The sequence below is a fragment of the Hemiscyllium ocellatum genome, unplaced genomic scaffold, assembly GCF_020745735.1.
Source record: "Hemiscyllium ocellatum isolate sHemOce1 unplaced genomic scaffold, sHemOce1.pat.X.cur. scaffold_560_pat_ctg1, whole genome shotgun sequence".
In the NCBI taxonomy this organism is placed as follows: domain Eukaryota; kingdom Metazoa; phylum Chordata; class Chondrichthyes; order Orectolobiformes; family Hemiscylliidae; genus Hemiscyllium; species Hemiscyllium ocellatum.
In genome coordinates, this window is record NW_026869116.1 from 224,889 (window position 1) to 238,306 (window position 13,418).

A 13,418-nucleotide genomic window follows, 5' to 3' on the forward strand; every position below is an offset into this window, starting at 1 on the left:
TCTACCCCTCACTTTACCACTCCTCCCTCTACCCCCTCCCTCTGTCTCCCTTCCCTCTAACTCCCTCCCTCTATTATCCTTCCCTCTACCCCCTCCCTCTGTCCCCCCCTCCCTCTGTCCCCCCCTCCCTCTGTCCCCCCCTCCCTCTGTCCCCCCCTCCCTCTGTCCCCCCCTCCCTCTGTCCCCCCTACCTCTACCCCCCGCTATCACCCCTCCCCATCTCTCTCATGTTTTCTTGCCACTCCCTCGCTGCCCCTCTGCCACTCTCCCTCTTTCTCGCTCCCTCACTCCCTCGTTCCCAGGCTCCCACGTTTCCATGATCCCACTCTGCCACTCTCGATCTTTCCTTTCTCTCTCTCTCGCTCTCTCTCGTATCTGCCCTCTCTCTCTCTCTTGCTCTTTCTTGCAGCTCTCTCTCGTGCTCTCTCTCTCAGTTTCACTCCCTCACACCACTATGTCTCTCACTCACCCCCTCTTTCTCTCACCCTCTCGCTCTCACCATCTCTCTCTCTCTCGCTCCTCTCTCTCGCTCTCCTTTTCCCCTCTCTCTCACACCCCCTTTCTCTCCTCTCTCCCCCCCATCACTGTTGCCCTCTCTTGCCTCTCTCTCTTTTGCGCGCGGCCCTCTCTCTGTCTTACACCCACCTTCGCCTCTCTCTCTCTCTCTCTCTATATATATATATATATATATATTTCTCTTTGTTCCCCATGTCACCATCGCACACGTCTCTCGCTCTCTCTCTATCCTTCTCTATCACCTCTCCCTCTCACTCCTCTGAAGCTTTCTCGCGCTCTCTGTTGCTCCTCTCTAACCCCTCCCTTGCTTTCTCTCAATCACTCTCTCCCTCACGCTCTGTCCCACACCCTCTGTCCCTCTCTCTTTTCCTCGCACTCTCACTCTCTCTCCCGTATTTGCCCATCTTTACCGCAACTCTCTCCTTCTTTCTCTCGTTCCCTCTCGCTCGTTCTCTCTCTCTCACTCATTCTCGATCATTCTCTCCCTCTCTCTATCAAGCCCCATCCTCTCTCTCTCTCTCTCCCCGTCTCGCTTCTCTCTCTCTCCCCCCACTCTATCCCTCCCTCTCCCGCCCCTCTCTCTCTCTTGCCCCTCACTTTATTTGGCACCTCTCTCTCTCTCTGTCTCTCTCTCTCTCTCTCACACAACACATCGCTCCTTCATTCGCTCTAGCCTCATCGCTCTCGCATCCTCTCTTCCTCTCTCCCCCCTCTGTCTCTGCCTCTCTGGGCCTTCCCTCTGTCTCTCGCTTCCACTATTACTCTTTTGCCTCTCTCTCATTGCTCTACCTCTTGCTCATCCCGTCTCTCCATCTCGCTATCCCTTCACTCTTGCTTCCTCTCTCTCTCGCGGCCTCTCTCTCACACTCTCACTCTCCCCCACTTTCTCTGCAGCCCTCTCTCTCTCTATCCTGACTCCTCCTCACTCTCTCTGTCAATCCTCTCTCTCTCGACCATCTCTCTCTCTCTCTCTCTCTCGCGCTCACTCTCTCTCTGTCTCTCACTCTCTCTCTCTTGCCCCCTCTCTCCATCTCTCTGGCACGTCTCTCTCACGCGCTCGCTCTCTCTTGCTCTCCCCCTTTGTCCATCTTTCTGTGTCTCTTGCTCTCGTTCTGGCTCTCTCTCGCCCTCGCCCTCCTCACCCTCGCCCTCACCCTCCTCTCTCTCACACCCTCCCTCTCGCTCTCTCGTCCCCTCCCTCTCGCTCTGTCGCCCCCACCATCTCTGTCTCTCCCTCCCCTCCTTCTCTCTCTCTCGCACCCCCTTTCTCGCTCCCCTCCATCTTAGACTCGCCCGATCCCCCTCTCTCTCTCGCCCGCTCCCCCTCTCTCTCTCTCTCGCCCGCTCCCTCTGTCTATTGACCCCCTCCCTCTCTCTCTCACCCTCTCCCTCTGTCTATTGACCCCCCTCCCTCTCTCTCGCCCCCCTCACTCTTGCACCACTGCCACTCTCTCTCGCCACTCTTCCACTCTCTCTCGCACCGCTCCCTCTCTCTCTCGCCTGCCTCCCTCTCTCTCGCCCGCCTCCCTCTCTCGCGCCCCCTCCCTCGCTCTCGCGCCCCCTCCTCTCCCTCTCGCCCCCTCCCTCTCACTCGCCCCCCTCCCTCTCCCTCGCGCCCCCGTCCTCTCCCTCGCGCCCCCGTCCTCTCCCTCGCGCCCCCGTCCTCTCCCTCGCGCCCCCGTCCTCCCCTCCCTCGCGCCCCCGTCCTCTCCCTCGCGCCCCCCGTCCTCTCCCTCGCGCCCCCGTCCTCTCCCTCGCGCCCCCGTCCTCTCCCGCGCGCCCCCCGTCCTCTCCCTCGCGCCCCCGTCCTCTCCCTCGCGCCCCCGTCCTCTCCCTCGCGCCCCCGTCCTCTCCCTCGCGCCCCCGTCCTCTCCCTCGCGCCCCCGTCCTCTCCCTCGCGCCCCCGTCCTCTCCCTCGCGCCCCCGTCCTCTCCCTCGCGCCCCCGTCCTCTCCCTCGCGCCCCCCGTCCTCTCCCCCGCGCCCCCGTCCTCTCCCCCGCGCCCCCGTCCTCTCCCTCGCGCCCCCGTCCTCTCCCTCGCGCCCCGTCCTCTCCCCCGCGCCCCCGTCCTCTCCCTCGCGCCCCCGTCCTCTCCCTCGCGCCCCCGTCCTCTCCCTCGCGCCCCCGTCCTCTCCCTCGCGCCCCGTCCTCTCCCTCGCGCCCCCGTCCTCTCCCTCGCGCCCCCGTCCTCTCCCTCGCGCCCCCGTCCTCTCCCTCGCGCCCCCGTCCTCTCCCTCGCGCCCCCGTCCTCTCCCTCGCGCCCCCGTCCTCTCCCCCGCGCCCCCGTCCTCTCCCTCGCGCCCCCGTCCTCTCCCTCGCGCCCCCGTCCTCTCCCTCGCGCCCCCGTCCTCTCCCTCGCGCCCCCGTCCTCTCCCTCGCGCCCCCGTCCTCTCCCTCGCGCCCCCGTCCTCTCCCTCGCGCCCCCGTCCTCTCCCTCGCGCCCCCGTCCTCTCCCTCGCGCCCCCCCGTCCTCTCCCTCGCGCCCCCGTCCTCTCCCTCGCGCCCCCGTCCTCTCTCTCTCTCGCCCCCGTCCTCTCTCCTCGCGCCCCCGTCCTCTCCCTCGCGCCCCCGTCCTCTCCCTCGCGCCCCCGTCCTCTCCCTCGCGCCCCCGTCCTCTCCCTCGCGCCCCCGTCCTCTCCCTCCCGCCCCCGTCCTCTCCCTCGCGCCCCCGTCCTCTCCCTCGCGCCCCGTCCTCTCCCTCGCGCCCCCGTCCTCTCCCTCGCGCCCCCGTCCTCTCCCTCGCGCCCCCGTCCTCTCCCTCGCGCCCCCCCGTCCTCTCCCTCGCCCCCCGTCCTCTCCCTCGCGCCCCCGGCCTCTCCCTCGCGCCCCCGTCCTCTCCCTCGCGCCCCCGTCCTCTCCCTCGCGCCCCCGTCCTCTCCCTCGCGCCCCCGTCCTCTCCCTCGCGCCCCCGTCCTCTCCCTCGCGCCCCCGTCCTCTCCCTCGCGCCCCCGTCCTCTCCCTCGCGCCCCCGTCCTCTCCCTCGCGCCCCCGTCCTCTCCCTCGCGCCCCCCGTCCTCTCCCTCGCGCCCCCGTCCTCTCCCTCGCGCCCCCGTCCTCTCCCTCGCGCCCCCGTCCTCTCCCTCGCGCCCCCGTCCTCTCCCTCGCCCCTCCCCTCCCTCGCGCCCCCGTCCTCTCCCTCGCGCCCCCGTCCTCTCCCTCGCGCCCCCGTCCTCTCCCTCGCGCCCCCGTCCTCTCCCTCGCGCCCCCGTCCTCTCCCTCGCGCCCCCGTCCTCTCCCTCGCGCCCCCGTCCTCTCCCTCGCGCCCCCGTCCTCTCCCTCGCGCCCCCGTCCTCTCCCTCGCGCCCCCGTCCTCTCCCTCGCGCCCCCGTCCTCTCCCTCGCGCCCCCGTCCTCTCCCTCGCGCCCCCGTCCTCTCCCTCGCGCCCCCGTCCTCTCCCTCGCGCCCCCGTCCTCTCCCTCGCGCCCCGTCCTCTCCCTCGCGCCCCCGTCCTCTCCCTCGCGCCCCCGTCCTCTCCCTCGCGCCCCCGTCCTCTCCCTCGCGCCCCCGTCCCTCTCCCTCGCGCCCCCGTCCTCTCCCCTCGCGCCCCCGTCCTCTCCTCTCCCTCGCGCCCCCGTCCTCTCCCTCGCGCCCCCGTCCTCTCCCTCGCGCCCCCGTCCTCTCTCCTCGCGCCCCCGTCCTCTCCCTCGCGCCCCCGTCCTCTCCCTCGCGCCCCCGTCCTCTCCCTCGCGCCCCCGTCCTCTCCCTCGCGCCCTCCCCCCCGCGCCCCCGTCCTCTCCCTCGCGCCCCCGTCCTCTCCCTCGCGCCCCGTCCTCTCCCTCGCGCCCCCGTCCTCTCCCTCGCGCCCCCCTCCCTCCTCTCCCTCGCGCCCCCGTCCTCTCCCTCGCGCCCCCGTCCTCTCCCTCGCGCCCCCGTCCTCTCCCTCGCGCCCCCCGTCCTCTCCCTCGCGCCCCCGTCCTCTCCCTCGCGCCCCGTCCTCTCCCTCGCGCCCCCGTCCTCTCCCTCGCGCCCCCGTCCTCTCCCTCGCGCCCCCGTCCTCTCCCTCGCGCCCCCGTCCTCTCCCTCGCGCCCCCCGTCCTCTCCCTCGCGCCCCCGTCCTCTCCCTCGCGCCCCCGTCCTCTCCCTCGCGCCCCCGTCCTCTCCCTCGCGCCCCCGTCCTCTCCCTCGCGCCCCCGTCCTCTCCCTCGCGCCCCCGTCCTCTCCCTCGCGCCCCCGTCCTCTCCCTCGCGCCCCCGTCCTCTCCCTCGCGCCCCCGTCCTCTCCCTCGCGCCCCCGTCCTCTCCCTCGCGCCCCCGTCCTCTCCCTCGCGCCCCCGTCCTCTCCCTCGCGCCCCCCGTCCTCTCCCTCGCGCCCCCCTCTCCCTCGCGCCCCCGTCCTCTCCCTCGCGCCCCCGTCCTCTCCCTCGCGCCCCCGTCCTCTCCCTCGCGCCCCCGTCCTCTCCCTCGCGCCCCCGTCCTCTCCCTCGCGCCCCCGTCCTCTCCCTCGCGCCCCCGTCCTCTCCCTCGCGCCCCCGTCCTCTCCCTCGCGCCCCCGTCCTCTCCCTCGCGCCCCCGTCCTCTCCCTCGCGCCCCCGTCCTCTCCCTCGCCCCCCGTCCTCTCCCTCGCGCCCCCGTCCTCTCCCTCGCGCCCCCGTCCTCTCCCTCGCGCCCCCGTCCTCTCCCTCGCGCCCCCGTCCTCTCCCTCGCGCCCCCGTCCTCTCCCTCGCGCCCCCGTCCTCTCCCTCGCGCCCCCGTCCTCTCCCTCGCGCCCCCTGTCCTCTCCCTCGCGCCCCCGTCCTCTCCCTCGCGCCCCCGTCCTCTCCCTCGCGCCCCCCGTCCTCTCCCTCGCGCCCCCGTCCTCTCCCTCGCGCCCCCGTCCTCTCCCTCGCGCCCCCGTCCTCTCCCTCGCGCCCCCGTCCTCTCCCTCGCGCCCCCGTCCTCTCCCTCGCGCCCCGTCCTCTCCCTCGCGCCCCCGTCCTCTCCCTCGCGCCCCCGTCCTCTCCCTCGCGCCCCCGTCCTCTCCCTCGCGCCCCCCGTCCTCTCCCTCGCGCCCCCGTCCTCTCCCTCGCGCCCCCGTCCTCTCCCTCGCGCCCCCGTCCTCTCCCTCGCGCCCCCGTCCTCTCCCTCGCGCCCCCGTCCTCTCCCTCGCGCCCCCCGTCCTCTCCCTCGCGCCCCCGTCCTCTCCCTCGCGCCCCCCGTCCTCTCCCTCGCGCCCCCGTCCTCTCCCTCGCGCCCCCGTCCTCTCCCTCGCGCCCCCGTCCTCTCCCTCGCGCCCCCGTCCTCTCCCTCGCGCCCCCGTCCTCTCCCTCGCGCCCCGTCCTCTCCCTCGCGCCCCCGTCCTCTCCCTCGCGCCCCCGTCCTCTCCCTCGCGCCCCCGTCCTCTCCCTCGCGCCCCCGTCCTCTCCCTCGCGCCCCCGTCCTCTCCCTCGCGCCCCCGTCCTCTCCCTCGCGCCCCCGTCCTCTCCCTCGCGCCCCCGTCCTCTCCCTCGCGCCCCCGTCCTCTCCCTCGCGCCCCCGTCCTCTCCCTCGCGCCCCCCGTCCTCTCCCTCGCGCCCCCGTCCTCTCCCTCGCGCCCCCGTCCACTCCCTCGCGCCCCCGTCCTCTCCCTCGCGCCCCCCGTCCTCTCCCTCGCGCCCCCGTCCTCTCCCTCGCGCCCCCGTCCTCTCCCTCGCGCCCCCGTCCTCTCCCTCGCGCCCCCGTCCTCTCCCTCGCGCCCCCGTCCTCTCCCTCGCGCCCCCGTCCTCTCCCTCGCGCCCCCGTCCTCTCCCTCGCGCCCCCGTCCTCTCCCTCGCGCCCCCGTCCTCTCCCTCGCGCCCCCGTCCTCTCCCTCGCGCCCCCGTCCTCTCCCTCGCGCCCCCGTCCTCTCCCTCGCGCCCCGTCCTCTCCCTCGCGCCCCCGTCCTCTCCCTCGCGCCCCCGTCCTCTCCCTCGCGCCCCCGTCCTCTCCCTCGCGCCCCCGTCCTCTCCCTCGCGCCCCCGTCCTCTCCCTCGCGCCCCCGTCCGCTCCCTCGCGCCCCCCGTCCTCTCCCTCGCGCCCCCGTCCTCTCCCCCGCGCCCCCGTCCTCTCCCCCGCGCCCCCGTCCTCTCCCCCGCGCCCCCGTCCTCTCCCCCGCGCCCCCGTCCTCTCCCCCGCGCCCCCGTCCTCTCCCCCCTCGCGCCCCCGTCCTCTCTCTCTCGCCCCCGTCCTCTCCCTCGCGCCCCCGTCCTCTCCCTCGCGCCCCCGTCCTCTCCCTCGCGCCCCCCGTCCTCTCCCTCGCGCCCCCGTCCTCTCCCTCGCGCCCCCGTCCTCTCCCTCGCGCCCCCCGTCCTCTCCCTCGCGCCCCCGTCCTCTCCCTCGCGCCCCCGTCCTCTCCCTCGCGCCCCCGTCCTCTCCCTCGCGCCCCCGTCCTCTCCCTCGCGCCCCCGTCCTCTCCCTCGCGCCCCCCGTCCTCTCCCTCGCGCCCCCGTCCTCTCCCTCGCGCCCCCGTCCACTCCCTCGCGCCCCCCGTCCTCTCCCTCGCGCCCCCGTCCTCTCCCTCGCGCCCCCGTCCTCTCCCTCGCGCCCCCGTCCTCTCCCTCGCGCCCCCGTCCTCTCCCTCGCGCCCCCGTCCTCTCCCTCGCGCCCCCGTCCTCTCCCTCGCGCCCCCGTCCTCTCCCTCGCGCCCCCGTCCTCTCCCTCGCGCCCGCCCCCGTCCTCTCCCTCGCGCCCCCGTCCTCTCCCTCGCGCCCCCGTCCTCTCCCTCGCGCCCCCGTCCTCTCCCTCGCGCCCCCGTCCTCTCCCTCGCGCCCCCGTCCTCTCCCTCGCGCCCCCGTCCTCTCCCTCGCGCCCCCGTCCTCCCCCTCGCGCCCCCGTCCTCTCCCTCGCGCCCCCGTCCTCTCCCTCGCGCCCCCGTCCTCTCCCTCGCGCCCCCGTCCTCTCCCTCGCGCCCCCGTCCTCTCCCGCGCGCCCCCGTCCTCTCCCTCGCGCCCCCGTCCTCTCCCTCGCGCCCCCGTCCTCTCTCTCTCGCCCCCCGTCCTCTCCCTCGCGCCCCCGTCCTCTCCCTCGCGCCCCCGTCCTCTCCCTCGCGCCCCCGTCCTCTCCCTCGCGCCCCCGTCCTCCTCTCCCTCGCGCCCCCGTCCTCTCCCTCGCGCCCCCGTCCTCTCCCTCGCGCCCCCGTCCTCTCCCTCGCGCCCCCGTCCTCTCCCTCGCGCCCCCGTCCTCTCCCTCGCGCCCCCGTCCTCTCCCTCGCGCCCCCGTCCTCTCCCTCGCGCCCCCGTCCTCTCCCTCGCGCCCCCGTCCTCTCCCTCGCGCCCCCGTCCTCTCCCTCGCGCCCCCGTCCTCTCCCTCGCGCCCCCGTCCTCTCCCTCGCGCCCCCGTCCTCTCCCTCGCGCCCCCGTCCTCTCCCTCGCGCCCCCGTCCTCTCCCTCGCGCCCCCGTCCTCTCCCTCGCGCCCCCGTCCTCTCCCTCGCGCCCCCGTCCTCTCCCTCGCGCCCCCGTCCTCTCCCTCGCGCCCCCGTCCTCTCCCTCGCGCCCCCGTCCTCTCCCTCGCGCCCCCGTCCTCTCCCTCGCGCCCCCGTCCTCTCCCTCGCGCCCCCGTCCTCTCCCTCGCGCCCCCGTCCTCTCCCTCGCGCCCCCCCCGTCTCTCCCTCGCGCCCCCGTCCTCTCCCTCGCGCCCCCGTCCTCTCCCTCGCGCCCCCGTCCTCTCCCTCGCGCCCCCGTCCTCTCCCTCGCGCCCCCGTCCTCTCCCTCGCGCCCCCGTCCTCTCCCTCGCGCCCCGTCCTCTCCCTCGCGCCCCCGTCCTCTCCCTCGCGCCCCCGTCCTCTCCCTCGCGCCCCCGTCCTCTCCCTCGCGCCCCCGTCCTCTCCCTCGCGCCCCCGTCCTCTCCCTCGCGCCCCGTCCTCTCCCTCGCGCCCCCGTCCTCTCCCTCGCGCCCCCGTCCTCTCCCTCGCGCCCCCGTCCTCTCCCTCGCGCCCCCGTCCTCTCCCTCGCGCCCCCGTCCTCTCCCTCGCGCCCCCGTCCCTCTCCCTCGCGCCCCCGTCCTCTCCCTCGCGCCCCCGTCCTCTCCCTCGCGCCCCCGTCCTCTCCCTCGCGCCCCCGTCCTCTCCCTCGCGCCCCCGTCCTCTCCCTCGCGCCCCCGTCCTCTCCCTCGCGCCCCCGTCCTCTCCCTCGCGCCCCCGTCCTCTCCCTCGCGCCCCCGTCCTCTCCCTCGCGCCCCCGTCCTCTCCCTCGCGCCCCCGTCCTCTCCCTCGCGCCCCCGTCCTCTCCCTCGCGCCCCCGTCCTCTCCCTCGCGCCCCCGTCCTCTCCCTCGCGCCCCCGTCCTCTCCCTCGCGCCCCCGTCCTCTCCCTCGCGCCCCGTCCTCTCCCTCGCGCCCCCGTCCTCTCCCTCGCGCCCCCGTCCTCTCCCTCGCGCCCCCGTCCTCTCCCTCGCGCCCCCGTCCTCTCCCTCGCGCCCCCGTCCTCTCCCTCGCGCCCCCGTCCTCTCCCTCGCGCCCCGTCCTCTCCCTCGCGCCCCCCGTCCTCTCCCTCGCGCCCCGTCCTCTCCCTCGCGCCCCCGTCCTCTCCCTCGCGCCCCCGTCCTCTCCCTCGCGCCCCCGTCCTCTCCCTCGCGCCCCCGTCCTCTCCCTCGCGCCCCCGTCCTCTCCCTCGCGCCCCCGTCCTCTCCCTCGCGCCCCCGTCCTCTCCCTCGCGCCCCCGTCCTCTCCCTCGCGCCCCCTCCTCTCCCTCGCGCCCCCGTCCTCTCCCTCGCGCCCCCGTCCTCTCCCTCGCGCCCCCGTCCTCTCCCTCGCGCCCCCGTCCTCTCCCTCGCGCCCCCCTCCTCTCCCTCGCGCCCCCGTCCTCTCCCTCGCGCCCCCCGTCCTCTCCCTCGCCCCCGTCCTCTCCCTCGCGCCCCCGTCCCCCCGCCCTCCCTCGCGCCCCCGTCCTCTCCCTCGCGCCCCCGTCCTCTCCCTCGCGCCCCCGTCCTCTCCCTCGCGCCCCCGTCCTCTCCCTCGCGCCCCCGTCCTCTCCCTCGCGCCCCCGTCCTCTCCCTCGCGCCCCCGTCCTCTCCCTCGCGCCCCCGTCCTCTCCCTCGCGCCCCCGTCCTCTCCCCTCGCGCCCCCGTCCTCTCCCTCGCGCCCCCGTCCTCTCCCTCGCGCCCCCGTCCTCTCCCTCGCGCCCCCCGTCCTCTCCCTCGCGCCCCCGTCCTCTCCCTCGCGCCCCCGTCCTCTCCCTCGCGCCCCCCGTCCTCTCCCTCGCGCCCCCGTCCTCTCCCTCGCGCCCCCGTCCTCTCCCTCGCGCCCCCGTCCTCTCCCTCGCGCCCCCGTCCTCTCCCTCGCGCCCCCGTCCTCTCCCTCGCGCCCCCCGTCCTCTCCCTCGCGCCCCCGTCCTCTCCCCGCGCCCCCGTCCTCTCCCTCGCGCCCCCGTCCTCTCCCCCTCTCCCTCGCGCCCCCGTCCTCTCCCTCGCGCCCCCGTCCTCTCCCTCGCGCCCCCGTCCTCTCCCTCGCGCCCCCGTCCTCTCCCTCGCGCCCCCGTCCTCTCCCTCGCGCCCCCGTCCTCTCCCTCGCGCCCCCGTCCTCTCCCTCGCGCCCCCGTCCTCTCCCTCGCGCCCCCGTCCTCTCCCTCGCGCCCCCGTCCTCTCCCTCGCGCCCCCGTCCTCTCCCTCGCGCCCCCGTCCTCTCCCTCGCGCCCCCGTCCTCTCCCTCGCGCCCCCGTCCTCTCCCTCGCGCCCCCGTCCTCTCCCTCGCGCCCCCGTCCTCTCCCTCGCGCCCCGTCCTCTCCCTCGCGCCCCCGTCCTCTCCCTCGCGCCCCCGTCCTCTCCCTCGCGCCCCCGTCCTCTCCCTCGCGCCCCCGTCCTCTCCCTCGCCCCCCGTCCTCTCTCTCGCGCCCCCGTCCTCTCCCTCGCGCCCCCGTCCTCTCCCTCGCGCCCCCGTCCTCTCCCTCGCGCCCCCGTCCTCTCCCTCGCGCCCCCGTCCTCTCCCTCGCGCCCCCGTCCTCTCCCTCGCGCCCCCGTCCTCTCCCTCGCGCCCCCGTCCTCTCCCTCGCGCCCCCCGTCCTCTCCCTCGCGCCCCCGTCCTCTCCCTCGCGCCCCGTCCTCTCCCTCGCGCCCCCGTCCTCTCCCTCGCGCCCCCGTCCTCTCCCTCGCGCCCCCGTCCTCTCCCTCGCGCCCCCGTCCTCTCCCTCGCGCCCCCGTCCTCTCCCTCGCGCCCCCGTCCTCTCCCTCGCGCCCCCGTCCTCTCCCTCGCGCCCCCCTCTCCGTCCTCTCCCTCGCGCCCCCGTCCTCTCCCTCGCGCCCCCGTCCTCTCCCTCGCGCCCCCCGTCCTCTCCCTCGCGCCCCCGTCCTCTCCCTCGCGCCCCCGTCCTCTCCCTCGCGCCCCCGTCCTCTCCCTCGCGCCCCCGTCCTCTCCCTCGCGCCCCCGTCCTCTCCCTCGCGCCCCCGTCCTCTCCCTCGCGCCCCCGTCCTCTCCCTCGCGCCCCCGTCCTCTCCCTCGCGCCCCCGTCCTCTCCCTCGCGCCCCGTCCTCTCCCTCGCGCCCCCCCGTCCTCTCCCTCGCGCCCCCGTCCTCTCCCTCGCGCCCCCGTCCTCTCCCTCGCGCCCCCGTCCTCTCCCTCGCGCCCCCGTCCTCTCCCTCGCGCCCCCGTCCTCTCCCTCGCGCCCCCGTCCTCTCCCTCGCGCCCCCCTCCTCTCCCTCGCGCCCCCCGTCCTCTCCCTCGCGCCCCCGTCCTCTCCCTCGCGCCCCCGTCCTCTCCCTCGCGCCCCCGTCCTCTCCCTCGCGCCCCCGTCCTCTCCCTCGCGCCCCCGTCCTCTCCCTCGCGCCCCCGTCCTCTCCCTCGCGCCCCCCCCGTCCTCTCCCCCGCGCCCCCGTCCTCTCCCTCGCGCCCCCGTCCTCTCCCTCGCGCCCCCGTCCTCTCCCTCGCGCCCCCGTCCTCTCCCTCGCGCCCCCGTCCTCTCCCTCGCGCCCCCGTCCTCTCCCTCGCGCCCCCGTCCTCTCCCTCGCGCCCCCGTCCTCGCCCTCGCGCCCCCGTCCTCTCCCTCGCGCCCCCGTCCTCTCCCTCGCGCCCCCGTCCTCTCCCTCGCGCCCCCGTCCTCTCCCTCGCGCCCCCGTCCTCTCCCTCGCGCCCCCGTCCTCTCCCTCGCGCCCCCGTCCTCTCCCTCGCGCCCCCGTCCTCTCCCTCGCGCCCCCCCCGTCCTCTCCCTCGCGCCCCCGTCCTCTCCCTCGCGCCCCCGTCCTCTCCCTCGCGCCCCCGTCCTCTCCCTCGCGCCCCCGTCCTCTCCCTCGCGCCCCCGTCCTCTCCCTCGCGCCCCCGTCCTCTCCCTCGCGCCCCCGTCCTCTCCCTCGCGCCCCCGTCCTCTCCCTCGCGCCCCCGTCCTCTCCCTCGCGCCCCCGTCCTCTCCCTCGCGCCCCCGTCCTCTCCCTCGCGCCCCCGTCCTCTCCCTCGCGCCCCCGTCCTCTCCCTCGCGCCCCCGTCCTCTCCCTCGCGCCCCCGTCCTCTCCCTCGCGCCCCCGTCCTCTCCCTCGCGCCCCCGTCCTCTCCCTCGCGCCCCCGTCCTCTCCCTCGCGCCCCCGTCCTCTCCCTCGCGCCCCCGTCCTCTCCCTCGCGCCCCCGTCCTCTCCCTCGCGCCCCCGTCCTCTCCCTCGCGCCCCCGTCCTCTCCCTCGCGCCCCCGTCCTCTCCCTCGCGCCCCCGTCCTCTCCCTCGCGCCCCCGTCCTCTCCCTCGCGCCCCCGTCCTCTCCCTCGCGCCCCCGTCCTCTCCCTCGCGCCCCCGTCCTCTCCCTCGCGCCCCCGTCCTCTCCCTCGCGCCCCCGTCCTCTCCCTCGCGCCCCCGTCCTCTCCCTCGCGCCCCCGTCCTCTCCCTCGCGCCCCCCGTCCTCTCCCTCGCGCCCCCGTCCTCTCCCTCGCGCCCCCGTCCTCTCCCTCGCGCCCCCGTCCTCTCCCTCGCGCCCCCGTCCTCTCCCTCGCGCCCCCCGTCCTCTCCCTCGCGCCCCCGTCCTCTCCCTCGCGCCCCCGTCCTCTCCCTCGCGCCCCCGTCCTCTCCCTCGCGCCCCCGTCCTCTCCCTCGCGCCCCCGTCCTCTCCCCTCCTCCCTCTCTCCCTCGCGCCCCCGTCCCCCCTCGCGCCCCCGTCCTCTCCCCCGCGCCCCCGTCCCCTCCCTCGCTCCCCCCCTCTCCCTCGCGCCCCCGTCCTCTCCCTCGCGCCCCCGTCCTCTCCCTCGCGCCCCCGTCCTCTCCCTCGCGCCCCCCGTCCTCTCCCTCGCGCCCCCGTCCTCTCCCTCGCGCCCCCGTCCTCTCCCTCGCGCCCCCTTCCTCTCCCTCGCGCCCCCCGTCCTCTCCCTCGCGCCCCCGTCCTCTCCCTCGCGCCCCCCGTCCTCTCCCCCACACCCTCTCTCCCTCTCTCTTTTCCTCGCACTCTCACTCTCTCTCCCGTATTTGCCCATCTTTACCGCAACTCTCTCCTTCTTTCTCTCGTTCCCTCTCGCTCGTTCTCTCTCTCTCACTCATTCTCGATCATTCTCTCCCTCTCTCTATCAAGCCCCATCCTCTCTCTCTCTCTCTCCCCGTCTCGCTCCTCTATCTCTCCCCCCACTCTATCCCTCCCTCTCCCGCCCCTCTCTCTCTCTTGCCCCTCACTTTATTTGGCACCTCTCTCTCTCTCTGTCTCTCTCTCTCTCTCTCACACAACACATCGCTCCTTCATTCGCTCTAGCCTCATCGCTCTCGCATCCTCTCTTCCTCTCTCACCCCTCTGTCTCTGCCTCTCTGGGCCTTCCCTCTGTCTCTCGCTTCCACTATTACTCTTTTGCCTCTCTCTCATTGCTCTACCTCTTGCTCATCCCGTCTCTCCATCTCGCTATCCCTTCACTCTTGCTTCCTCTCTCTCTCTCGCGGCCCTCTCTCTCACACTCTCACTCTCCCCCACTTTCTCTGCAGCCCTCTCTCTCTCTATCCTGACTCCTCCTCACTCTCTCTGTCAATCCTCTCTCTCTCGACCATCTCTCTCTCTCTCTCTCTCGCGCTCACTCTCTCTCTGTCTCT